The 27,693-nt window shown below is 38.8% G+C and overlaps 2 long non-coding RNA genes across 3 annotated transcripts in view; both read right to left on the reverse strand.

The window, feature by feature from the left end:
* Positions 1-27,693, reverse strand: part of LOC133223831 (uncharacterized) — an 86,723-nt gene that overhangs the window by 27,058 nt on the left and 31,972 nt on the right. The gene's annotated exons all lie outside the window — the stretch shown is intronic.
* On the reverse strand, positions 342-24,567 carry LOC133223832 (uncharacterized). The gene is made up of 2 exons (XR_009728692.1): positions 24,462-24,567; positions 342-581 (listed from the first exon to the last, which is right to left on the reverse strand). It is a non-coding gene; the product is annotated as an uncharacterized LOC133223832 (long non-coding RNA).

The raw sequence follows: 27,693 nt of genomic DNA on the forward strand, positions 1-27,693 counted from the left end.
TTACTGGCTTGTAAGAGACAGCAGGTGGTAGTGAGTAAAAGAGCCACCCTGAAGTGGAATGAATGGGCAAAATAACCTGAGTCTGAACCATTAGCAAGTGTGTCTTATTTGGGCCAGTCAGCAAATGTTGCCAGGACATCAGTCCAGAGCAAATGTTTATGTTTGGATTGAATAAATTGCAGGATATTAGGTGGCAAAATAGTACCGTATCTATCTTTGCTTTTCCTTGGATACTGCAACAAAACAGTCTAAAAAAGCAGTTGGAATGACACTTGGACTGAATATGTTTTACCCTTAGAAGTCGTGCTTTGGAAGGAATGCATGACAATTTTCTCCAAGTATATTTTTATATTTGAGAAGGGACTGTGATTTATGTCAAGGGGGATCCCATTTGGCTGCTTCCATTGTTACTGAGCATTTAAGACATGCTAGAGTCATTCAACATGGTTTCTTTTACACAGATAGTATGAAAACCAAACATATGCTTCATACAGATTTTCAGTTGCTGATTTTCAGCAGTAGTAGCAGATTTATAAAGAGTTCTTCCAGTTCTTCCAGCATTCCAGGAAGTCTGTGCCATTCTAGGAAAACAGAACACATTTTGTTCTGTTGAAAGTTACTTGGTAAGTTCATCCTATACAAATTGTGAAACACATTTGAAGTTAAATGGGTAATTTCCCCCTTGAGCCAGTGCAAGGCCAGTGTAAAGTTTACAGTCCTTCCATTTACAATCCTAACAGCAACCAGCCTCAGCTACAAGTCCTTCATACTTATTCTCCAACAATTGTTGGAAGAAAGAAACTTGTTCTTTTCAACTCTGTAAAGCAACTCACTTGGCAATGAGAAAGGAGTTGTTAAACTAGCCCTTATCACTAAGTACAATCAGTGGTATTCTGCTAGCTGATGCATAACAAAGGTGTGCCATGTAGACCAAGCATCAACAGAAGACTATTTTCCCCAAAAGCAAACCAGCTCCCTACACGAGGATGTACAGAAACTGTACAACCCAGACTGTGTTTTACAAAACTCAGTAGTCTGACTGTCCATTAGCATCAACAAGTAACAACAAGTAATGTTACCATTAGAAAAGTCAGTAAACTTAAAATCAGTTTGCAGTGAGTGAGGCCTTTGAATATTATTCTTCTTGGGTCTGAGCCTTTTGAGTTTTTCTCAGCCATTTAGTTCTTCCATATATCTTCTTCTGAAGGGTTCAGTACTTCCATGATCTTAGATTCATCTGTTCACAAAAGATCTGGTATGAAAAGTCAGTAAAACATACTATTTTCCATACATTTTTCAATTATTCTGTTATTTAGGCAGGATTTAGGTTAGATCTAAGGCAGAAGTTCTTCCCTGTGAGGGTGCTGAGGCGCTGGCACAGGTTGTCCAAAGTGATGAATGCTCCATCCCTGGCGGTGTTCAAGGCCAGGCTGCACAGAGCCTTGGACAACATGGTCTAGTATGAGGTATCCCTGCACATGGTAGGGGGTTAAAACTGGATGATTTTATGGTCTGTTCCAACCCAAACCATTCTGTGATTCTATGACTCATTAATTATGGTGAGAACAGGTAGTCAATATAGTCACTGGTAGTAAACGGGTACTGGTGAAAAAGTGTTACTTTGACTTACGGAAAATTTACAACAGCGATGGCAAGTGACTCAAGTTCCATCTCTGCTACATGTAGTTCTGCTGGAACCATCAAAGACATACTAGCACTGCAATAGGAATAGCATTCTGCTTCATTTGTTGGAGACAGGGGAAACAGAATCGACAGAGAAAATAACAGTAGAGAAGCAGCACTAAACACAACTGCAGTGCGGATGACTCGAGGACTAGGATGTGGAACGTATCATAAAATCATAGAATCTAGGATCACAGAGTGGTTTGGGTTGGAAAAGACCTTAAAGCTTCCAATCCCTTGCCATGGGCAGGGACATCTCACACTACACCAGGTTGCTCCAAGCCCTGAAAGAATATTTGATTTTTGGGTATCTCCTCTTTCTTTTCCAGACTGAAGAGAAGAAAACTATTTGGCTTCTACACTTACAGAACAGACTTTGCAAATTTTAGCTGTCACTGCATTGTCCTTGTTTGTTCTTCTCATTACAGAGAGGACAAGAGAGTTAAAAGTCCCCAATTATTTATACAAAGGATCTCTGAAGAGCCAGGAGGAGATTATTAAGACTCTTGTGTGCTGTGAAATGATTTACATGCTGGCAAGAGCAAACAGGCAACATTAGAAATACCTTTCCTAGCCTTTCAGAAAACACTGAAGCACTTTTCTCATGAAGTGCTGATCTTACTGGGAGGATGAAAGTTGCACAACTGACACACAGACAAAGGGCCATCCCCATTTGAGATTAAGAGAGTATGCAGAAGCCTCTCAGTACGGGTCACGATAATGTAGCACTGACTAATTAAGTAAATAAATCAGTGCCAGTTTTTGATCTATTTGTTTCACTGATGCTTAGATACAGCGAAGATAACGTGCCAGTGTTGTCATAATATACTGCTGAGAGTTGAAATGTCCCAAGCTCTTGTCTTCAAGAAAAATAATAGCTTACAGCTATTTAGGCCATTTAGAGATTACCTGGTAGACCTCACCATGGAACTGGAGTTTCATAGGAGCATAATAATTAGAGATGGAAAAGACCTATTAGATCACCGGGTTCATTCCTTGAAATTGCCTCACAGAGGGGGCATTGACTTTCAGTGTACTTTGGATTACATCCATAGCTCCCAAGAGACAAAGAGAAAAGGAATAGTAGATCATTTCCTGTAAACTGGTAAAAGCTCAGTACATCTGCTAGAAAATGAGTCTGCATCTGAGCTGCTGTAGTGACCTTTCACAGAAGCCTCACATACTCACCTAACAAAATCAGTACACATGAGAGAAAGGATGAAAGACAAGTGATGAGAGAGTTGTAAGGGAGTTTTGTATGACAGCATTATCATGACTTATATTTTCCAAAGAAGGAAAAACAAAGATTTCTGATGGCACCGGAGCAGTGAACTGCATGCCTTACCAAATAACATAATAGTGCAAATAAAAGCCAAAGCTGAGAAATGGCTACAGGCTGCAAACCTGTTTAATAGTAAGCAAGAGTTTAAAATTAGAACAGATATGAATGATGGCTACAGCACACTTATTAGAATGAAATCTGCAATATAAAATTGTGGTTGAAAAAAAAAAAAAGTAGTTAAGTTTAAAAATAATTAAAAATCAACGTTTTATTCGCTGATTTCAAAACAACTGAAAGAGAATATAGTATCTCCATAATAAGGATAGGAACAATCCAAAAGGAAGCAAGTTTCACTTGAAATATAATTTTAAAAATTTATTTTTTAAATGGCTAAAACTATCTTAAGAAGCTGTCTCAGAGAAATCCGTAAAGTAAAGTTCTGAAAAGCATGGTAAAAATGTGCTTTATACAAAAATGCAGAAGCAATGATATCTGTGGGAATATGCATTCAAACGACAAAGTGATTCTGGAGCACAGTGCAACTTAATCCTACTCGACAAAAGCTTCAGGAATCAGCATCAGCACAAATATAGGTAATCACTGATTTTATAGGAGAGGCAATTCTAGAACAGTGATGCTTAAGGATAGCTTTAAAATCAGAACATTTGGTTTTTTCACTACACAAACACAGTAAGGGATGGGCTTTAAAGGTTTTCTGATATAAAATAGAATGTGAATAGGAAGGAAAATAGAGGAAAATAGAGGCCTGGAGAAAATCTTGCTTTGTGTCCAGAAGCAAGAAGTAGGTCAATGGAAGCACTCAGAAGAATGCTTAAACTACCTTCCAGCATGTCCAGTGCTGTATTTGCTCAATTTTTAATCTTCATAATCATATTCAGAACAGAGAAGAAAACTATGTTCTATGGGGATTAGTAGTGGTGAATTAGTGAGGAAAAAGAAGGAAAAAGAAAGCTGGTATTATATGTGCTTGTTTCTAGAGTTTCAGTTTTGAATATTGTCAAGAACAGATCCTTACATGCAAAAGTATGTATGTTAGCTATATCTGATTTACTGATGGAGATGTATTATAAAACATATATTTTTCTGCCCACTGATGCAAGAAGTCTGTTTCTCAACAGTTTCCTAGATACCAAAAACATACACAAGAATTCATTCACACATGAGATTAGTTTGATGGGATTTTTTCCTTTCACTACTGATGAACAAAGGCAAATGAAAGCTACAACCTTACACACACACTTGTGTACATTCCAGTTTTAGCACAATTTTAATTTCAATAATAAATATTTCAGCATTAAAACTACATAAAACAGACAATAAAGAGATAGCCATAGAAATGATAAATACATCAGCCTTGAATACCACTACCAATAGAGATGCCTCAGCTATAAAATAATGGTCCTGTTGAGTCACTAGGAGCTTTGTTACTAAGAGCACATGACTTCACCCTTCGATCTTTTCTGTTTTAATTCCAGGTACAGAAAAAAACACAATAATGCATCCATAAAAAATGGATTTTGACATTTTCATTGTGTGCCTGACTGCTTCTGAAGAGGGATGGTTTCTTTAATTTGAATCAAGGTGTGCCAATTCAAAACCATGCTCTGGAGAGCAACACAATTTGAGTGACCTCTTTGCATAACCTTCATAGTAATAATGCAGGTGAAATAAATAATGAATAATAAAAGAATCAGCCAAAATGAATGCAAATAAGTAGGGATTTGACATGGAAAAAAAAATTTTAGATATGTAGGATCCAGGCACTTACAAAAATGGACTCTTGCTCATGAAACTTACCACTTAGAAAAGAAATCTGTGTGATGCATATAGAACAGGGATGCACACAGAACAAGGATGCACACATTCCAGCAAAGGTTCTGGAAACCTGTGGCCTATGACAACAGGTATAAAAACTATAATAGATGAATTTCATTACTTGTGTCTGTCATGGCAATAGAAGAACAGGTCTCTTAATGTGAGACCATGTAGACCTAGTCTACACAAGGACTAGTTCCATGAAGAACACAGGGGGAAAGAGAATTTCAGGGAAGGTCATATAAAATGATAAAAAACAGAACTTTCCATATACAAAAAAAATAAGAAAATAAAATCTAAGACTAGTATTTGTTAAGCACTCGTTTCACGGAGCAATTTTAATCCATTTTAAAGAGGAAACATTTGATATGCCAGTAAGAGATCTCCAGAGAATACTTTGTGATTAAATAACAAGTGTGTTTCTTTTTTTTTTTGATTGGTGAATGTTTCTGTTTATTTATTGTTACCTATATCCAGATAAGGTAGCAGGTTCTTAAGCTGCTACTTTATTCTTGAATAAAGAATATAAGAAAAAGGGCAGTCATTATGTTACAGGGAAACAAACAACTGAGTGCATTATTACTGCCTTTTGAGGTTTTTTTCTAAGAGTTGTAATGTTAAGTTAGTGCTTTGCAAAGTTCTCAGATGGTAAGTTGTAAACCATGCCATAGAACATAAAACTATATTCTATGGTATAGGAGGAGAAAAATGGAGACTGAAGTTCTGCCAGAGCCAAAAACAAATGTCTGTAACTGGAGATAACTGTTAACAGTTCACAGTTAAAATGGAAGGGTTCAGAACACGAAGCACAAAGATAGTGGATTCTTTTGCTGCAATAAAAATATACCAAAACTCTAATTTATTTATATCAATGACTGTTATTTGAGTTGTTCTGCACTGAATTTCCTAAATTTTAAGGGCCTGCTCCAAAAACCTCACAAGTACAACAGCCATCAGCTCTGAGTTCAGTGGGGATACTAAGGCTTTGTTTAATGAACCTTTTTGACAGATGTGGAAAGCCCTGCTTCAGTGTAATCCTGTAGCTGAGATTAAGAACAGCTATAGCACATGCTTAAATATGACTGTGCTCTTAAAAGTTCTTAAATTGTGCCTGATTTTTGAAACCAAGGCTTAGATTTTAAAATATCTATGTTTTCAGGGAAATAGACCAAAAGCTCATCAAGTTCCAACCCTCTGTCATGGGCAAGAGATGCCTCACACTAGACCATGTCACTCAAGGCTCTGTCCAGGCCGGCCTTACACTGACAGGGATGGGGCATTTCCACTTTGGGCACCCTGTGCCAGTGCCCCACCACCCTCACAGGGAAGAATTTCTTCCTTATATCCAAACTGAACTCCCCCTGTTTCAGTTTGTACCCATCACCCCTTCTCCTATCACTACAGTCCTTGATGAAGAGTCCCTCTCCAGCATCCTTGTAGCCCCCTTCAAACACTGGAAGCCGCTCTGAGGTCTCCACACAGCTTCTCCTCTCCAGACTGAACAGCCCCAACTTTCTCAGCCTGTCTTGGTACAGGAAGACCTAGTTTAATTAGACTTGGGCAGTAAGCTTCATGAGATATAAACCATTTTTATCTAGATATTTCTACAAGCATTTCTGGTTTTCCCCTAAAGCAATTATGTTCTGTGCAGTAGAGAGATCAGAGCTTCTTCTCCAGCACTCCAGGAATATCACATAAAGCCAGGAAGAGCTAAATTCAAACAGACAAAAGGGTTTTTTTGACACAGCACACAGATCTGTAGAAGTTTTTGCCAAAACAAGCTATGGATCCTAGAGGTTTACATGAGCCAAAATGGTAAACTTGAGGGGAATGTGAAAAAGAAAGTTGTCACATTTAACTAAACACAGACAGCACATCAAGCTTAGGAAATCCATGATCTCAAAATATTTGGATGCTGGGCTAATAATCCAGAGTACTGTTGTACGCATGTGCACTGGTTTTGCTCTTTAACAGGCTGATAGCTGGTGGTGGAGACAGGATGCTGGGCTGGACAGACCTTTCCTCTAGCAAGTATTCACCTGATCTGTACAGAACTATATGCTGCCATGCAATGATGAAAAATAACTTGCCAGACTTTTGTCTGAATTAAGGGTAGCCAACACCCAGCCAGCGTGCCCCTTGCATAGAACCTTGTCTCAAGACATGTCTGCCTTAAGATTCTTGTGCTGTGCAGTTTGTGTGACTGCTGGAACAGAAGGGGAATGTAGCTACTGGAACAGAAAATATGAAAAACATCACCAGTGACCAGATCTCCTTGTTCTAATAGTTTACTACTACGTACCTCCCACAAAAGAGGGGTGATAAAGTTATTAGGTTGAGCAAGAAAATAGCTACACCTAGTAGAGCTGTTTTTGTGCCAACAGTCAGCTAACAACTAAGAGACACTCTAAAGAAGGTTTGAATGAATGAACACCCCCTATCATCCTTTATATGAGGCTCATTTCTTCTAAGAAGTCCTGACCAGTGGGCAGTGACAGTCACATATATCTCAGGCACCCTCCCAGCCAGTTAATTGCATTGACAAGAATAATTATTTGAAATACCAACCATAGGTAGTGACAGGACAAGGGGTGACAGATTTAAACTTCAAGAGGGGAAGTTCAGGTTAGATATAAGGAAGGCATTCTTTACTGCGAGGGTGGTGAGGCAATGGAAAAGGTTGCCTAAAGAAGTGGTAAATGCTCCCTCCCTGGCCGTGTTCAAGGCCAGGCTGGACAGAGCCTTGCGCAACACGGTCTAGTGTGAAATGTGGAAGGGGGTTGGAAGGGGGTTGGCCCGTGGAAGGGGGTTGAAACTGAACAATCTACAGGTCCTTTCCAACCCAAACCAGGCCGTGATTCTATGATTCAACACCGCACATCAAAACAATGAATTTTAAATGAAGTATTCCATCATTCTGATTCAAATACAATTAGCCATACACTTAACGACATGCAGAAAATAAGCACTTGCTTTACCCTGATGTATTACTAAACTAGGGTATACTAGGTGGATTAGGGAAAAGGGAATATGCCTTTCACAGTGATTTTCTAACCTTTATAATCATGGAGGTCATAGTTCATGTCTAAGCATTGATTCATCTAAAGATTCAAGCAATGCTCAACTGTAAACATACATAAAAACTTCCTGACTTAAAAATCAGTTTGTACTTTGCTGAATAAACCTGATAAGCCCAAATGAAGCCTACCCAAAATACCCTTATGAAAAAAGGACTGTAAGTCATTAAATAGGATTCTTCGGTTTAGGTACTGTATGTTTGTAACTCTCTCCAGACCATCTATTAAGTTCATAAAGAAATAACGAAAATATTGATAAAAAGAGCAAAAAAAAAATTTCCACTAAAGCAAATGCAATGTAAAGCATCTTAAATTAAGCTTAAATTAAGAATTTCTAGAATACAGGGATTGTATAATATACAGTATCTTCTGTAGATCAGAGTTCCCTCTTCCACTGTGGTTATGGAGACGTCACTCTACCCTTATGGGATGATTTAACAGGAAGCCCTATTTTTCCTTCTAGCTTTCCTTCATAATATTAAGCTACTTCTTAGTTAAATTACTCAGTGAAACCATGCCTTAATCTCCCAATGACTCGATTTAGGTGAATTCTGCAATGCATTCTTTGAAGTATTGCCTATGAAAGCTGGTCTGAAAAATAAGGTCTTACTGTCCAGTGTGTCCATGTGTATGACTCCCGCTGAGCTGGAGAGACCACAGGAAGTTCAGTGTCATCTGCCAGAAATATGATGACATTTGGAAGACAGGGTGAGAGGAAAGGATGTTACTCAGGAAATTTATTGTTTTATGGCTAAGCAAGATGACCCTGATCCCAAGATCAGTGTTCATTTATCCAATCAGCTGCAACAGAATGTCACAAGCCCTTCTTTCGCCCCCTCAAACTATTGCTGTAGACAACGGGACTGACAATATTTATTTTGGTTTATTTTAGCATTATTTATTTTTCATTAGAAGCTTATTGATGTCATTAGAAGCATGGTTATTACTCAGATTTATTTGTCTCTGGTTTCTTGTCTCCTTACTAATCCCTTACTTAAACAATGAATTTATATTTATTTTCCTCTAGTCCTCTAATGCCTCTGCTTATTTCTTGAGAGCTATTAAAAACATCTCTGTTAGTGATCTGACAACCTCTTCTGTCACCACCTTCAGATTTTAGGGACCATAACCCATATGGCTTTAGAGTTCAGCCTGTCCTTGGAAATATTAACTTATGCCAGACTTGGCCTAGTGTGCTTCCTAATGTTCTCAATTGACTTTTAGGGAAAATGTGCATTGCTGCATCCAGTCATGTGTTGATGGGGAGAGACTAAGAAGCCAGCTCCTCCCTCCCCCCTGCAACATGGAGTGCATGCTGAACTGCAGACTGATCTGGGGGATGACAAGGGTATAATCCCTCTAGTCTCTGGAAAATCCATTTTAGCATCTGAGTGAAAATGTTGCTGAAAAAATAAATATTTGTCTTCCTCTATTTCTAAAGCAACCAAGGCAAATATGCTTCTTACCTAAGGAAAAAATTCTCTGTTACAAGAAGATTTGGTTAGGTCCCCAACAGCTTTGAGTAAGGAATTTTAGGAGATAATTACTTACCAAAATGAAGGGGAAGAATGAGATACTTCAAGATGATGGTCCTTCCAAGTAAAGACTAAATATGCCAACCAGCAGAAGAAAGAAGGTTTCCTTATGAGTTCACTTAAGAGGGATTCTCCTGTAAATTCAATGGGTGGCTTTTACATTATACTTGAGAAAAAAATATTTTTAATTTATAAAATTTGATAAAAAGCAATATTTAGTTCAGGATTTGGAACTGAGCTCTGGTTTTCTTCTCTCAGCAGAATGCCCTAACAACTATGCAATGGATTCCAGTGCTTCTCTTGTGGCTTTCATTAAAGTTGCGCCAAAAAGGAGAAAGTCTTGCCAATAGCTTGGCAATTAGGTTTCTCTTCTGAGAACTCCAGTTCTTTCTTAGAGTTTCCATTTCCCGGTTAAGTACGAAACATTAGATTAAGCAAAAGGCAAGGGCAACAGTCACTACCTTCTGGAGTACCGTAACAGAGCTTCCCCAAATCCAACAGGCTGTATTTGGCACCCAGACAGATCACCATCATCACATTTTTGGGGTTTCTCATTTTATTTTTTTCCTACAACATTCAGTCTCTGTCTGGAATCAGGTGATGAACCAGGAGAATGTCACGACAGAAACAGATCTCGATCCTTTATGCAAAACTGAAGATGTAAAAACTACAGTGCTGAGAAGGGGAGTAGAGGGAAAGAAGTGAACAGCAGCTGTAGATGAAGCTACATATAAGACAAAGCTTCTTATGCTGACAAAGCTATGCACAAGAACTGAGTTGTATCTTTGCCTTAAACCAGTATGGGGTTTTTAGACTTCCTTCTCAAATCTATATGAGAGGCAATGAGGACTCTCTTGGGAAAGGCTGGCATACCTGAACCATCTAGGACTTGGAGAGTGGTGTGTTAAAGCAGATGGACAGACCATCAGTGATGTTAAAGCTTTACATTTGTGTTTCCAGTGCTTTCATTGCCCTTCTGTTAGCATCTACAATTGTAAATTCATAAAGCAAGGAAGCTTCCCCTTCCTCAAATTATATCTTGGAACATTCACTTGTTTGTTCGTATAGTTGTTGGTTTGGATTTGTTTAGAAGAACAAAGACTGCTTTAAATGTCTATCTTTTCAAATAGTACCTATCTCAGACTGGTAGGTAACAGGTCTGGGAACCAGAGATCTTTTTGCAATGCGCCTCATGCTTCCAAGAGCTCTCAAAATTCAATAATTAAATATTTCACTTACGTGTCACAGCATTTTCATTTAGGCTGTGCCAAGCTTAAGGAGAGTACTCATTAATCTTGAATGGCTCATTTATGATTTGCCAAAAAGAAAGAATTATGGGTTACATCTTATTTAGGATATTTGGAATTGTTTACTGGTTGTTGTTTTTTTTTCTCCTTTTAAATGGATAGGGAAGGGGGGAACGTGTACTCTTTCCAAATACATCTTTTTCAATAAATACTATGATAGCCTATAATAAAAGGCTGGAAGAAGTAATTACCCAAGCAAAGACATAACCTCCCCCCCCCCCCCCCAAGATTTTACAACAGGACAAAAGCAAAGTAAACGTACCTTCACAAAAAATTATTGTTTCTTCAAATCCAAGATTAGGAAAAGCTATGACAGGATACTGTTAATATAAAGAAACAAAACCGTCACAAAACAGGAAAGCCTTCTTTTATGAAGCTCCCAAATATTGACTGACTGAACAGTCCAAAAATTCTGGAGTAGCTACATAGCGAATGAGGTACTGCATTTAGCAGATGGAAAAAGAGACGTGTCAAGTGATTAATTTCCCTGTTAACAAGTATATCATCAATTCTAAACCTGCATCTGCACATAGAGAAGGGAAGTATTTTACGATAATGTAAGGCCTTGAACACTGCCAGGGATGGGGGAGGCACAGCTTCTTCGGGCAACATGTTCCAATGTCTCACCACCATCAGTGAAGAATATAGTGCAGAATGACAGCCATGCTGACTATCTTGAGCTTGCCTTTTTTGTAAACAGAATTACGAAGAGGAAATGAAGAATTTCAGGAAAATTCTGTAGAGAGATTACTTCCTTAACAGTTACTATATTCAGAATTACCTCTTAGCAAAGCTACCTTCATTAATTTGTGCTGTTACCTGCATTTAGACCATTCTTTTCTATAGGAAATAAAATTCATCACAACAGATTCAACTATCCTGACATTAGCAGAAGAGCTTAAGAGCTGCTTTTCAGTAGCTGTAAGTAAGTTCTCTCTTCTTCCCTCTCTCCATGCTGCTCTTCCCAGTAATCCCTTCAATTTCAAAGTATCTGCCTGGTTCTCACTGCACAGTGATAACAAGATCACAATCTACTTTACAAGACATGCACCCTTCTCACCACACTGGGGATAAGAGATATCAGAAATCTTAAGAAGTTCCATTATACCAGGGCAGTATACATATTTGTACCTCAAGATTTCTGAAAGCTGATTTTTTTTTTCTCCATCTTAAGGAAATTCTGACTTTTCCTTTTTTGTCTTATGCCACTGGCTTTCATGCCTCTCTACAGGGTGTAAAACATGAGTAGTTCGCAATTCAGGTGTTAAAACTTTCACACTTATTTTTAGCCTCACTTATTAATGAAATGTGGATTAATGTGAGCACTGATATTTCCTGTCTGTGTCGGTCAGGCTCTTCTTAACATGTTGAACTGCTGACCAATGTCAGACACATTTTACTGAGGATGTGGAAACCCCCAGAATACCATGTTCCATCAGATTATGTGAAAACTAGAGTTTCCCTCCCAATGCCCACACGGAGGGAATGGCAATGTTCAAACCTTGTATCATGTGTATCAGAGACTTCAAGCTGGAGACCAACTTTCAGACACAAATCCACATCTCTCAAAACTGGCTCTCATTGATTCTCTGAAACTCTCCTTCTCCTCTTAACATTGAATTTGCCACCTCTGACTTTGCTGCGTTACCACATAAATGTGGGATGTTTTGTGTCAGAACAATTTGGTTTTGAGAGCCTTTGTGATTCTTTTCTTCCTCTCAAAGGAGGCCTTTCTCTCAAAAACACCATAGCAATTTCCATTACCTCATGCTCAGTAAACATATTTCATTCATCTGCTGCAATTACCCTGTACAAAATCAGGTTTTAATTTGGTCCCATCATTAAATAAAACCTAAAGTACAATTAGTGGAAAAAAAAATAAATCATAATCATATATCCTTTGTGTAGAACATTCCAAAGTTTAAAGAATCTCACCACAACATTAAATCTACAGCTAGAATGCTGAGGATCTGCTGAGGATGTATTCTTGCAGTGGTAATTTTCAAATGGTTCACCTATGCCAGTCTTGCACTCAAGGTGAAAAAGGCACTGTATTTTCCTAACCTTACTCTTGCCAAAGGCAAAATGCTGGGTGAATGTTGCTGGGTTTTTCACTCTTCACCTAGCACCAGGAAAGTCCCTTCTTCTTCAGGTTAGAGCACTGGAAGATATTTTTTTTTCCCCACTTTACCTAGCTTTGCAAGGGAGACAGCTCTACAGGTTAGTCCTCATGACTTGTGTTGCATCAGTTTGTATGTAGCCTGCCACAAGGTTCTGCAACCTGAACAGGCATAGTCAATGAAAGATTAGGAATATGGTATAAGAACTTGTGGGTTATGAGTTAAATTCAGGTGAAATACAGACACTTTTGTATGAAAAATACTGATGTCTGCACCTTTCTGCTCCTAGAAGGATTCCTACATCATAGAATAGTTTGTGTTGAAAGGGACCTTCAAAGGTCATCTAGTCCAACACCCAAAGGAATTTGTAGTAAGCGTAACTCATAATGTCTGCATAACTGCATCCTATTACTCAGTTTTTATTACTAGTCTCTGTATGTGACTGTAAGTGTGCAGGATTAATACAGTAAAGAGAAACTTGTATCTTGATTTCTGCTGAGAAAGAAGATGTTTATAGAATCATAGAACGGTTGGGTTGGAAGGGACCTCCAAAGCTCATCCAGTCTCACTCTGTGCAGTGAGCAGGGACATCTTCAACCAGATCAGGTTGCTCAAAACCACATTCAGCTTGGCCTGGAATGTCTCCAGGGATGGTTCATCCCCCACATCTCTGGGCAACCTGTGCCAGTGTTTTAACACCCTAATTGTAAAGAATTCCTTCCTCGCACCCAGTCTGAATCTCCCTCTTTTAGTTTCAAACCATCACCCCTTGTCCTGTTGCAACAGGGCTAAAAAGTCTCCCATCTTTCTTATAGGCCCCTTTTAAGAACTGAGAGGCTGCAATAAGGTCTTCCTGGAGGCTTCTCCAAGCTGAACAACCCCAGCTCTTTCAGTCTTTCCTCATAGGAGAGGTGCTCTTGACCAAGCCATGATACACACAATAATTGTGAACATCTGAGACACTATGAACATTTTGTTTGGAATAAAAACCCCTGAAGTGCACAGAAAATTTGTGAACTTTGCCTATTTTGTGTATTTATTTGATTGTTAAACTGAAACAATATAAATTTGAAGTGTTCCAGATTAATATTCACATCACACAGTGATGTCAATGCTCATATTCATAGAGAAAAGAAACCTAGAAAAACTTCTAACATTCACAAAGAAAAAAACAAAAACCAAACAACTAAATGCATGAAAAAACTATATTACAGCTTTTCAATTAAACTTTTTCCCCTGAAATAAACACTTACGTAGGGAAGCTCATTAGCATTGTTCCCAAATTGCAAGTAATTCTTTAGAACAAACTAGAATTACAATTGAAAAGATGAAGCAATTTTTCATTGACCTTCTAATTACACGTCTGCTGAAGTTTCCATGACATCAGTAGACTAGCCTATTTCTCACAGATACTTAAAAGCTTTCCAAAATTGTAATTTAAAGTCTTTCAAATCTGAAAGATATAAAAATCTCTTTCTGAAGCTCTAAGAGTTCAATAGTTACTTAACTGAAAGGCTGTGTGTACCCAGCCATTCTGGCTATCCATTCCTCCACTCAGGAAGTCACTTCATCCTCCAACTCTCAAATCAACCCAGTACTCACTCGAGTTCAACTTCAACATCACATGTTTATGCACTCTTCTGCCTTCCATCCATAAGCAGTTACTTCTGCTCCCCTAGGAGCTGTACTAGCTTTTCCCTTTCTTCCCTCCACCTTGGGGAAGGATCAGCTGAGTCTGATTTTCTCCTGTCTAGTTCCAAAGCCATAGAGAAGCAGAAGAAAAAAATAAGCTGCCTTAGAATTTATGCAATGGAAAGGAGAATGGAGGAAAAAGGCCTTCATTGGAAGACTTTGTGGAAGCTGCTGAAAGGAAGGTGAAGACCTTCGTGTTCTTTTCACGGCAAGCTCTAATTGACAGCTCTTTCCAAGAAAGTAGGAAAGCAACCCCAAGAGCTGTCATTCAGGAGAGCCTGAAATGTCTCTTATTAGTGGGAGAGTATCTCCTAGCCAGTAAGTTATCCAAGAACAGGTAATCTGGAGAATTATCTTAATCACATTTAGAAGCACTTCTTTCTTCAAATCATGGAGGGAAAGACTGAGCTTTATTTATTTTCTCTTCTACCCTTATCAAAATGGAAAACATGTTTTTAAACAAATCCTTGGATCTGATTTAGGTTATTTGCTTAATGCTGCTCTATTCCACAGGAGTTGTTTGTATTGGTTGTAGATAACGAAGAGTCTGTTCCTTATAGCAAGAAATCTATCAAATGCAGTTGTAGTCAATTACTGAGACAAAGTTGAACTGCAATAATACAGTTTTTTACATTTTAAGGAAAAAATGCTTACTTTTAGACAATTTAAAGTGTTCCTGCCAGCTTGGTGCGACAGCTGCAGAAAAGGATGAAACAACAGAATATTGCATTATGGCAGTATCAGCACAAATACAGAACAGAAAACAAGAGAGTAGGAAGCATTTCTGCAGGAAAGGATGATGTGTTACTGTGTATGATCGGAAGCTAAACAGGAGTAAAACATACACTGCTGACAAAACCCATACATAGTTGCATACCTATTAGAAGACAGATGCAAAATTTGTGCAGAAGTGATGTGGCATCAGTAAGAAATCCAGCATTCAAGTTTTAACACTGTATTTTTAAGGAAGAAGGAGAGAGCTCAGAGGAAAGCCACAAAAATCGTTCATTTAAGGAAACTAGTTACAAGGAAAGATGGATAAAATTGTGGCTAGTTAACAGAAGGAATCGGAAATTTACAGTGGAAATGATAACACGATGCCTCAAAAATGAAGCAATAATCTGTTTTTTGTATCTGGTGTATAAGCAAAGATATAATGGCTTAATTTATTCCAAAGTACATTTAAGAGATATATAAGGGTGAAGTGTCTGGTAGAAAATACATGGTTTGGGTTGGAAAGGACCCTAAGATCATTCAGTTTCAACCCCCTGCCATGGGCAGGGATGCCTCACACAAGACCATGTCACCCAGGGCTCTGTTCAGCCTGGCCTTGAACACTGCCACGGGTGAAACATTTACCAATTCTCTGGGCACCCTGTGCCAGCACCTCAGCACCCTCACAGTAAAAAACTTCTTCCTTAGATCTAACCTGAACTTCCCCCGTTTCAGTTTGAACCCATCACCCCTTGTCCTATTGCTACAGTCCCTGATGAAGAGTCCCTCTCCAGCATCCTTGTAGCCCCCTTCAGACACTGGAAGCTGCTCTGAGGTCTCCACACAGCTTTTCTTCTCCAGACTGAACAGCCCTGATTTTCTCAGCCTGTCTTTATACAAAAGGTGCTCCAACCCCGATCACCCTCATAGCCTCCTCTGGAAGCACTGGAAGGATTTCCTTGAGCAGCTGTGGAGTCTCCACAGGTAATATCTATTAACATGTTGGACAATTCTTTTTCCAAAATAATTTAAAGCCACCAGCCAAACAAAGACATACAATACAAACAAAACCTTACTGGAATTGTATAGCTAGAAACCATTTCATTGAGTGAGCTAAATTCCTGCCTCACCTACAGTCATGGAAACCAGAAGTAAATGCAGTGGAATTAGAGTGGTAATGTAATGCAAGTCAGATGTAAATCAGCATGAGTCTTCTTTGCCCCGTACAAATTGCAGTGCTTTCTTCAAATTCTGTAACACTATCACAATTCCAACATGAAAAGTCATCAAATTTCAGCTATTAATTTCCCCTCAGGTCTTATGTGCACCTCCAAACACATCTTCATAACTCTGCACCAGCTCTCCTGGAGCGATGCTTTAGTTTTCCAGCACTAGTCCCAGAGACTTAGTTTCAGTCCTTAGTTAACTAGTCCCATGATTTCAAATTCCCCATGAGTACAGATGCCCAAAATATAAATTTAAGTCTACTAGTGATTTATTTTCACAATTCTCATTGAAGCCTGGTAGAAATAATCTGGAGATTACCTAAGATATGTGGACCTTATTTTGAAACCACTTCTTTGAATCAAAGGGAAATAAATGACCACCTCTATTCACAACTGAATCTAGCAAATAAGCAAAGATTATTACTTAAAGTATATTCTTTTACTCCTGCTTTCTATTGGGAGGCTTTGGTTTTTTCTCCTTACCATTAATTTTATAAATATGAAGAACATGCTTGACATGAATCTCATTTTAGAGTTTGATATTTCATTTTGATAAACAGCAGAAAAAATGGTAACAAATTTTACCAGTTGAATGCTTTTGTAATTTGAATTAACTGAATAAATTATAATGAGCTTGAGCCCTAGGATAAACTAAGTAGTTTAAAGTGTCCAATTTACTAGCCTTATTTTTTTTAAAGTAATCCTAGCATCTTATAGAATGTAAGATTTTGGATTTCTTTACACCTTCTCACCTTCATTTTGTTTCAATTTTTAAATTAGCAACCCTATTTCAGTTTATGAAGGGAAAAAAAGTATCTTAACAAATCTTTGCATCTTTAAGTTCATAACTGACCTGGGCCAAAGGGTCCTCCTAGGTGGGCTATACTCTGCCTGACTGTATCACTTGAAAGTACCAGCTCCACTGGCTGGCTGCCTGAACCTCTGCTATGGGTCACATCTAAGGTAAAAGAGCAGCAGAGGGGAATCTGAGACACACTTTAGCTGCACCCTTTCATATTGTCCCGTATTCACACAAACTGCCATGGAAATTGGGTGCTGAAGAGTAGTGTCTGACCTGGGGAAGAGTGCAGAGGAAGCAAACATCAGTTCCTGCCAGCTTTGCGAGGACAGCAGTAGAGTCTGGCAGGAGGGCCAGACAGCTGAGGTCATTCACTTCTTCAGCAAGCAGCTGTTTGCTTCAGGGAGCAGCAGTCACAGCCCTCAGATCCTACAGACACTCTGCCGGCAAGCGGTACTCTATCAGGCTGCTGTTAACAGTTGCCTTCTATCATGTGTCCGAATATTAAGCCTGGTTTAGATAGGAATTATCTAGACCGACGCCAACTAAACTGTAGGAAAACTTTAAACACAGTGAAGTCCTTAAACAATCTGCCTTAGAATATTAATTCTAATATACTTAAAGCAGACTGCATGATGAAAACAAACCTGTTTGATGGGGGAGAAGCATTAAGCACAAAGCAGAAAAGCTGAAAGAAATAGTCTATTTACAAAAGTGGCCAACTAGTTCTTTTTTGCCTTGAAATCACTTTCCTAGATTTTTTTCGTATAATATTTTCATTTTACTAATGAGTGGGAGGAATCAGAACAAAGCAAGAAAAGCAGGCGGCCTGTTTTTTAAATGACTGTTTATATTTGTCCTTCTTGGATTCTTTTCCCAAAACACACCACAAAGAACATTCCTTCTACTCTTGCAGTCATGTCTCTTTCTTTTCCTCTCAGTTTTTCTAGTGCCTTCCATAAGGCTAGGATAGTGTTTTGTGGAGATGAGAATCATAAAAATGAAGAAGAAACTCACTGGGATGCAGCTAGACAAGGACACCATAAACCCGGCTTTAACTTCTACCTTTGCTACAAATATGCTCTGTCATCTTCATTGAAGCATTTAATTTCTCTTCCATGGCTTTCCACCTGTGAGATGTAGATATTAATTCCACCTTTCAGGAAATGTTCTGCTGAGCAAAGCTACTTTCTACTACGTACAGGTAACAACCACAGTGACATCAAATCTAGAAGAAATTACCTCCCTTTTCCCTTCCATTTCCTCAGTTCCTTCCCCTCCCCTCCATTTCTGGAGAGGTTTGCTTGCATTGACTTTCACAAAAGAAATACTACAAGAATATATACTCTTCCTGGCAATTAGCATGCAATTGTCCCTGCTTATCACCACCTGAAAACACACTAGGTTCCCTGGCTTCAAATGGGCACTACTGCGTATTTACAGATTTGCTAGGCCAAAATTCTGTCACCAAATAGAGTGTATTTAGCGATTCTTTCAAGAAAATAGTGATGATGTACATCCCACAGATGAAGCCAAATGCTTGATGGTCAAGAACTACATGTTGCCTTCCTAGCAGTACATAAGAATGAATGTCCCAGCATTCTTTATCAAACATAGCATGGGGTAAGAAAGATTGAAGTCCATGAATGACTCCAGATATAAAGAAACCTCACAGCCAGAAAAACCATAGGTCATTTGTTCATTTAGAAAGTACCTCGAGAGCCTGGCAAGCCAAGAGTAAAGTTAAAATTAAACAGTAACTTAACACGAAACTCCCAAATCAAACCCAAACTTGGGCACGCATTAAGAAATATGACAGACTGGCTTATGTAGCGCCTGAAGATACCAAAACCAAGTTCAACCCAGAGAATTCCTGACTGAATTCACCAGCCCAGCTAAACAGGCTGTGAAAGAAGGATGTGGGAAGCCAGGATGTAAAGCAACAGATACTTTTTCCCCAGTCGTGCCTGGGCTTATTTAGAGATCACATCATTGCTGCTTCTCAAACTCTTTTGCAATTAGTTATTGGATTCCTATAGCAAATATGTTTTCAGACTACAGATTTAGTCATTTATTTATTCGCTTATTTACCAAACTAGCCAAATTATACTTTCAATTTTCTTCTCGTGCTATAGAGATATACATGCATACACACACACATACATATACACAAATTGTGATAAATATATAGACCCTTCGGAGTGCTTATGGAAAGAACTAATTCTTCCCAGTATCCAGATCTATAATTACATCAAAATGCTTTTATGTGACCTTTAAGAAATTTGCCAAAGGCACACATTCTGTGTTGTCTCAAATGAAGCTTGCTTTTTCCCACATAATGTTACACCAAACAGACTGATGTAATGTCATGTCTGACTGAAGTATAGCAGCATTCAGCTAGCTTGACGTAACCCTGGAGAAAAGCACATTTGTCACATTTCCACTGGCTGGGTAGTGGGTCCTAACTTAACATGAGCATTAAAAATACACTGTGAATGTGACAAAAAACTTCTGGAAAATTAGAGGGCTTATACTGAAACAATGATTCCTTTTCCTCTTTTCCTTGTCTGCCTTCGATGTGATATTCTGTACACCTATTCAGTTAACTCAGTCTTGGTAAAGCAAAATATCAGCATGACATGAATTAATTTCTCATGTAGGAAATGAGATTTCTGAAGTGTTGAATTTGATATTTTTTCTAAACACAGTTCTGCTATCAGGAAATTACGCTGTATACTTCTACTAGGGGAAGAAAGAGTTGCTGATGTCCAGCCTCCTTCCTTCCATTTTGGTTTTATAAAGTGACAACTATTTTTCACCCACTGTTGAAGTGGCTTTGAAGCATTTACTAGTGGAAGATATGACTTCAATGTAAGGCCATAAACTGTAGGAAACAATTCTCATTTTACAGAGCAGTGGACAAAGCAAATATATTAGGTCTCTTTAGGTATATTTTTACATTCTTAAAAGTCTGGATTATAACTTCTGAATTAGATTCCTTCATTAGAGCCCAGCTAGGCAGTGTGCCATTCTTGAGGATCAGCAGTCTTGCAATGCAATTTAATGGTACTTTTGCATTTATTAGAACTTTTCTTTCTGGTTTTCTTCCCATCATTTTCCTTGTAAGCAAAACCAAACCAAAGCAAAATCCTGTGAAACTACCAAAGCCAGAGAGTTTCACCCAGCAATGCCAAAATATACAAGTCTCAACAAAATGGTCTTCAGTTTGCATCTGCCTAACGGAGGGCTTTTCAGTGCATATGCCCTTGGCATTTGGAAGGCCTAATGTTTAGTGCTAGGTTACCTGGCCTCTAATCCCTTCATATCTTAAACTCTGTGATGAGTATGAATCACTGCTGTTAGGTCATCCTTTAAATCAAAGAGAGAAGACAGTTCTAGTGATAGTATTTAACAGTAGTGCTTCTACTTTGTAACTGGCCCAAACGAAGGAGTATTCGTGCAGATGATCAAACACTTGGCCTACAGAGTTAAGAAATCACTATTTCTTACCTGAGAAAGAGATGATGGCTTTATTGTCTTCTAGTATGTTACAATGTGAAGAAAAATAATTTTGATTAATCCCAAAGTTAAAGAGATCACTGACTGTAAGCTTGGGACACATAATGAAACTGAGCAGAGTGAAAACACTGACAACCATAAATGTATCAGGAGAAACAGAAGGATGTGTGAGATACCGATCCCAGATCTTCAGTGCTGTTTGACTAAATATGAATTCACTGAAGATCTTAAAATGGATGTGGTCAAAATTGAATTTTACTGGCTAATCTATACTCCTTCCAAACTCTGACAGACTTTACCCTTCTTCCTATTGATAGCTTGCAAACAAAGCAACTTACACTATACGGATCAAGAGTATCTGAGTCTACAAACATCCATCAAATAAACAGATTTACTTCTGTTATACTTCTGCTGTGAGTTACACTTACAAATGGACAAATGTCTGTTCTGGGTAGTCTCTAAATGTCATCAAAGATTGGCTTATACAAGTGACTGTGAAAGAAGTGTTGGTAATACTATCAAATGAAGGTTTTTTGCGTGAATAGATAACTGTCAGTGTTTACATGCAGGAACAACTCACTGGTAATAATGAACATCATATTGGATATTTCTTTCCCATCAAATGTAATTCCAGAAAAAAGGATTAAAATGTCAATGTATTTATCTTGGAGAAACACATGGTACCCAGTTCATACAGTCAGAATTCTGTTCCACGCGTACAAATCAATGAACTTGAAAATATCAGGAACCACTTTTTGCTATCAAGTTTGTATCAAGAGATTTTGGGAATCCTTTTCTCTGAAAGAACATTGATTATTATTGCATCTAATAACTGTCTTTTGCTAATATGCATTCCATAATGAAATGTTCTCATATTAGCTCACAGGATTTTAATTCGTATAAGCACAGATTTCTGCCCAGCCAGTCTTCCCTCCTTGTGTTTTTTACATTTGAATTCTCCTAGATATATACAGCATTCTTTTTAATTTTATTTACTTAACTAATTCTGAATTCTTTCCAATTAGTCAGCAATGCATTTAGCATCTGTCATGTCTGTCACTGTTCTTGAAATCTCTTCTCCTTGCATAATGATACCTATAAAATACTGAAAACCAGCCTTTAATCCATCATTGTAACTGTTAACTAAAACACTGAACAGAGTTGAGTTTAGGACGGAACCTTGCCCATTAGTATGACCTGCCCGCTTGATAAAAAGTGTTGACAAGTACTCTTTAGGAGAAAGAGAGATAGAGTGTGCAGTTATTTTGTTGCAATTATACATAGATTATACTTCCCTAGTTTGCCTATGGCATGCACCGTCAAACCAGAGGAGCAGGAAGGTCACTGAAGAATCCAGCTTTCAATACTGAACTATTCCTACTTGATGCTGCAGTAAACTACATAACCTAGCATTGTCTACCATACACCATCATGCCCTGCCAGCACGTTCTGTCGTACTTCCCTATTCAACATTATCTGCTGTCTCCTGGATCCCTCCAGTAACATTCAGGCCACTCTCTATAGCAGTAATGATTGCTGTAGGTGGATGTATAAGCCTTCTGCATAGCTGCTGACTGTCACTGACAATTTAATCAGGAAGTATGCCTTATAGTTGGGCAGCACACGTGTCCCACATGCAGCCAACTGCTTATCACATGATTACCTTCTGCAGGAGGAATGTGAACTTTGCAATTAGCTCACTGAGTACCCCTGCTACTCACCAAGTTAGACACGCTCTGCACTGCAGGAGCTGCAGAGATCACACAGTATATAACACCTCTTAGCCACTGCTGGGCAGAATAGTAAAGTCTTTGGCCCAGTTTTGAGTAGGTGTGTTGTATTAGAATGGATAAGTAAAAGCTCAGTGTATTATTTAAGTTGCAGTATATCAAATCTATGTACCTTTCATTCACAAAGCAAGTTAATCTGTATAATACTGGAATACAGATTGATTTGACATGAATTACTCTTTACAATCCTAAGTAAATTTTAGCATTTCTTTTGAATAATTTCAAGTTACTCATTTAACTGTTTGTTCTAGTATCTTTTATCAAAGTGAGTCTGGCCCAGTTATTACTCCCTGGTTGCTTTTATTTCTTTCTCTCATTTTAAAAATGAATACTGTATTTGCTTTTACCAGTTATCTGTGACCACATTAATCCTCTGTTAGCCACAAAGGTATTTACGAAGGTTTCCAAATTACACTGACTTGTTTAAGCATGCACCAGAGATTTACTCTGGCAAGCGTTAGAAGTCTATATACCTCTCTTTTCAATGTGCAAAGACAAAGGCAAAAAAAAAGCTTAAAAACCAAAACCCAAAAGAATGGGCCACATCTACCTTCTGCATATATCCAGTATTTTACATTCTTTCCTACTGAATAATGGGTCTCAGGGAAGAAGTGGAGGGGGCATCACTCTCTGTGTCAGTGACCAGCTGGCATGTGTAGAGCTCTTCCTGGGAATGGATGAGGAGCTCACTGATAGCTCATGGATCAGAATTAAAGGAAGGGCAGGGACAGAGGACACTGCAGTGGGGGTCACCTGCTCAGGAAGACCAAGTGGATGAGGCCTTCCATAGATGGACTTTTGCAGCCTCATGTTCAAAACTCTGGTCCTTTCCTTTCCTTGGACTGCTTGAAACCAATTGCCCAGGACTGTATCCAGATTAAAAATCTTCAAGGATGTTTAACATCCCTGGGCTATCTGTGCCAGTGTTTGGTCACCCTCACAGATAAAAGCCCTCTTTCCTTATGCTCGGAGGGAACCTCCTGTATTACAGTTTGCATCCACTGCACCTGGTGCTGTCACTGGGCTCCATCAGAACAATAGCACAGCCAGTAGGATCATTGAGGCTAACAGGAGCTGGAGCTAGTGGCCAGGTCCAACCAAGAGGATAGGTTGCGAGACAAGATCATGGTGACGAGGCATGTCCTAGGCCAAGGCAGGAAGTTAATCCATAGATCAGGCTTAAGATCAGGTCGGTCAAGCCAGGAGCCCTACCCACTGGTTGAGATCTGCATCAAGAGGCATCATATCTAAACAGGGGTATGTTTGGGCTGGAGACCCGTAGTCCTGGCCTCAGTTCTGATCTCAGCCTCCAAATATAGCCCAGAGATTGAGGCCTTGTGGTGAAATTAAATAAAGCTCCTGGGCTGATGGGTGTGGATGGAAGCCCAAAGTGAGGCTGAGCAGGGACATTAAGGCTTATTAGTGTGCTCAGAGTAGTATGACGCCACTCATCATACCCTTAACCCTTCTATGATCTTTTTCAGTTGTTCGCTGTATTCCTCCTGCCTTCCTGAGGTTGCTCTTGTTCCTTCCTTAACTAGGGTAGCAAAATTGCTTGTGTTACCATGTTTTTTATAATCACTAACCAAATTGTTTTCCATTATAACCTTTTTTTAACCTTTGACTGTCAGAAACACCTAGAACAACAAAAACCCTGCCAAAATTCAGGAATATTGCAGTTTCCTGAATAATTTTGTCTGCTTACCATCACATGAACTCAGAAGACCCTCACTTAACATCCAATGAATGCAGGTTACTATGCACAGATGTGCAGCTGTTTGTCACGTGAAAACCCCATTAATATGTTTTAATCTTGTGCACCATAACAAGACTATTACATGGTAAAGGAACTTAGAGGTGCCTGCTGCCCCCACTTCTTACATGCATCCAGCCTCTTTTATACTCCTTCATGTATGTTACAGAATGGTTAAGGCTGGGAGGGACCTCTGGAGGTCACGTGGTCCAGCTTCCCCTTATTCAGCCAGGGCATGCAAAGCCTGTTTGCCCAGGACCATGTCCAGACAGCTTCTGAGTATCTTCAGAGACCACAACTTCCTTGGGCAACCTGTTCCAGTGCCCAACCAACCTCACAGTAAAAAAGCATTTCCTTACTGCCCCCTTACCAATCCCCTTCCTTTAAACACTGCTTCATAAGTTTTGCAAAGTCCCACAGATTTCCCCTCTAATGCCCCAAATCTTCGTGTTTCTTTTGTTTCACCCTTTGTATCAGTTGGAAGGTCCAGGTAATCTCCTCCAAAGCTGCACCTGGAGTTTCTCAGTGGCCCATCAGTCAGTGACTGGAGATTTCTGGTCTCTGGCATTGTATATCAGACCTGTGTTTCTGTGTGTTCTTGTGCATCACACACCCCTTTACTTATAATCCCCTCTGCATTTAAAAATCCTTGACTGGATAATCTTAACATAGCAGATTCTCTCCCCTTCCACATACCTATACATTACTAACCACAGCAACCCTTACTGGTGTTAAACACATTGCATCACCTGCAGTTCTTTGCAAAGGCAGAACTCTGAAAACGTTTCAAGTTTCAGATCTGTGGAGATTGTGATATGCCCTTGCCTGTGTCAATGTGCAGCCGCTGTTCACAAACAGGCCCCAAGCTGTTTAAGTGATGATGATGATCACGATGCACACTACTGAAGAATGTGTTCTATCCTGACTGCAGGATGGACTAAGTGTAGTTTGACTTCAAGATTTATTTTTTTTCAGTACTGTCCAGATTCCAGTCTTTTCCTAATGTTATTATAGGTATTTGTGATGGATCTGAATGGAACTTTTTTGTAAGGTTTTCAATTTTAGCTCAAGGTAGGCTGTTCCCAAGAGAACAGCTCTTCCAAGACAATAGTTCCACTTATTTCCTTATCTAGGAAAAGCTTCTATGAGCAGCACCATCTTTTTTTTTTTTTCCTAGGGTAATCCTGCCTACCTTCATGATTAATGCAGGCCATACCTTCTGCAAGTAACGGAGAGAATTTGTATTCAGGCTTTAGGGTCAAACACCTACTTGGATAGAGATCAGTCCTTCTGGTGTATATAAGAAAAGGGAGAGCTAAGAGCCATCTTGGCATTTTCCACATCATTTAGGTACTTCCCTTCCATTCATCTTCCTCCAAATAAACCCAGCAGTAATCAAGTAGACCTTGTGGCAGTGATCTCATATCACTACTCACCTTATTAATTTAGTTTCTCTAGCCACATTACATGTGTGATGGACGAGTCAGAATTCCTGCACACGTCAGTTTGCTTTTCCCCCCTAAGGAAAATTGCCGTCACAGAAAGAGAAAAGATTCAGAGCATGCACCCGCTAAATACTGTACTGTAGTAAACTAGTATAAATGTTAACAAGACTACTAAAATTTTTGCATGCATATTTACTTATTACAGCAATATTTTATGAAGCTATTCTAGAAAGCTGCTTCCAAACAATTACTAGCACAAGTACTTTGTACATTTTCACACACATGTGAAATAATTTTGAGATCTTTCATGATGAACAGAACTATGCAGGTTGCTTTTATTGATTTCCCTACTACTTATCATTTACTACTCATATCTTTATGCAGTCCACCAGTCAGCAGTGGGTCAGACTTACTGCCTGCATAGAACAGTCAGAAAATGACATGGTATCCTTACCTCTACCTTCCAAATGCACATTAGGAAAAACTACAGGGAAGGAACTGTGGCTGCACGACTGTGAGCTGTAATTCTTCCCACTATTGTGCAGTTTATGTACCCTGTATGATGTAAAGGAACCTAAATACGCATTATCCAATCTTATATCAAGATTGTAACAAAACCTTCCCTCCGCCCCAAAATCAAGAAAATCAGTTTTGATTTTATCCCCAGAATCTAAAAAAGAGATTTAGGCTAAGCAATATGTCTTGAACAACATATCTGAAGAAGGATAATCATTTGGAACAGCTTTTCTTAATTCAAAAAAGCTTATGTCAGTCTTATATGATTGCTAATCTCTGCATTCTTGGCATTGTGTAGCATGTTCAGATTGCTGACTACTGGGAAAGTTGGGGAAACATGAATACTTTATATTTCTTGCATTTAATCTTCTCACCCTAACCCAAGACTGAAAAATCAAAACCCTCAAATTTAAACACAAAAAAACATGCACTGCAAGAATATGTGAATAGAAAATGCTAAGTGTAGGTCCTGAAACCCCTCATGCCATAACCTTTTCAAGCTTCACAGAGCTGTAATGATCAGTAACTAGCAAAGCAGAAATCATATGCGCCTCCAGAAAACAAGAGATTTAAAGTTGGTTCATAATAGGAACTGACAGAAGCCTGTCTCAGACTTTGTCTAAATAAGATTATCCATAAACCTACCTAGCTTGAATTCCCTGGCTTAATCCACTTCTGGGTGGAGTCAAGTATATAGCTATGATAGATCTGTTAGGCTTTCAACACTCACAAGCTGTCTTTTCACAGATGCAATAGCCTGAAGCCATGTCTGGAGAGAAGGTTTAATCCTTTGATTTAATGCGGTATCAAGTCAGGAGGAGTCAAAAGTCCTCCAATCAATTTGATTCAAGTTTATATATCCAACTTGTATAAATATATTTCACTGAACAACTTCCATTGTATTTTAGGGTATCATGTTGGATAATTCTAAATAAAAGAGCAAGCATGTGGGTGGTTCCAATTGTTCCAAAGATGGTGAAAGCCAGAAAAGAAACACATTAATATGAAATGTGTGACACACTATTCAGTACTTTGGTATGTCTTGTCCACTACATAAATACTTTAAAAATCCATTAACAGATCTATTGTAGTTCATTCTCTCTACAGCTCTATTTGCAGTAGTAGAGGTCCACTGACCCAAGCCCAACCAGACCAATATTAATAATGTATTGGTTTGTGTGGGGCAATCTTCTTTATTTGCCAGAGAAGCTGCTTGAAAATGAATGCACATTAGTAAATGAGAATGAATAGCAAGCTTATGAATTAAAAAAAAAAAAAGCAGCATAATTTCAAACCTTATTCTAATAATGTATTTCCAAATACATACACTAAACATTGCTCCTTGGTTTCCTCCTGCATGAAAACACCCATGGACTGTTGAGCACATCCAGCTTCAAAA

Source organism: Neopsephotus bourkii, unplaced genomic scaffold (assembly GCF_033783945.1).
Source record: "Neopsephotus bourkii isolate Nb327-2 ecotype Australia unplaced genomic scaffold, CSIRO-AGI_Nbou_v1 NB_1655, whole genome shotgun sequence".
Lineage (NCBI taxonomy): Eukaryota > Metazoa > Chordata > Aves > Psittaciformes > Psittacidae > Neopsephotus > Neopsephotus bourkii.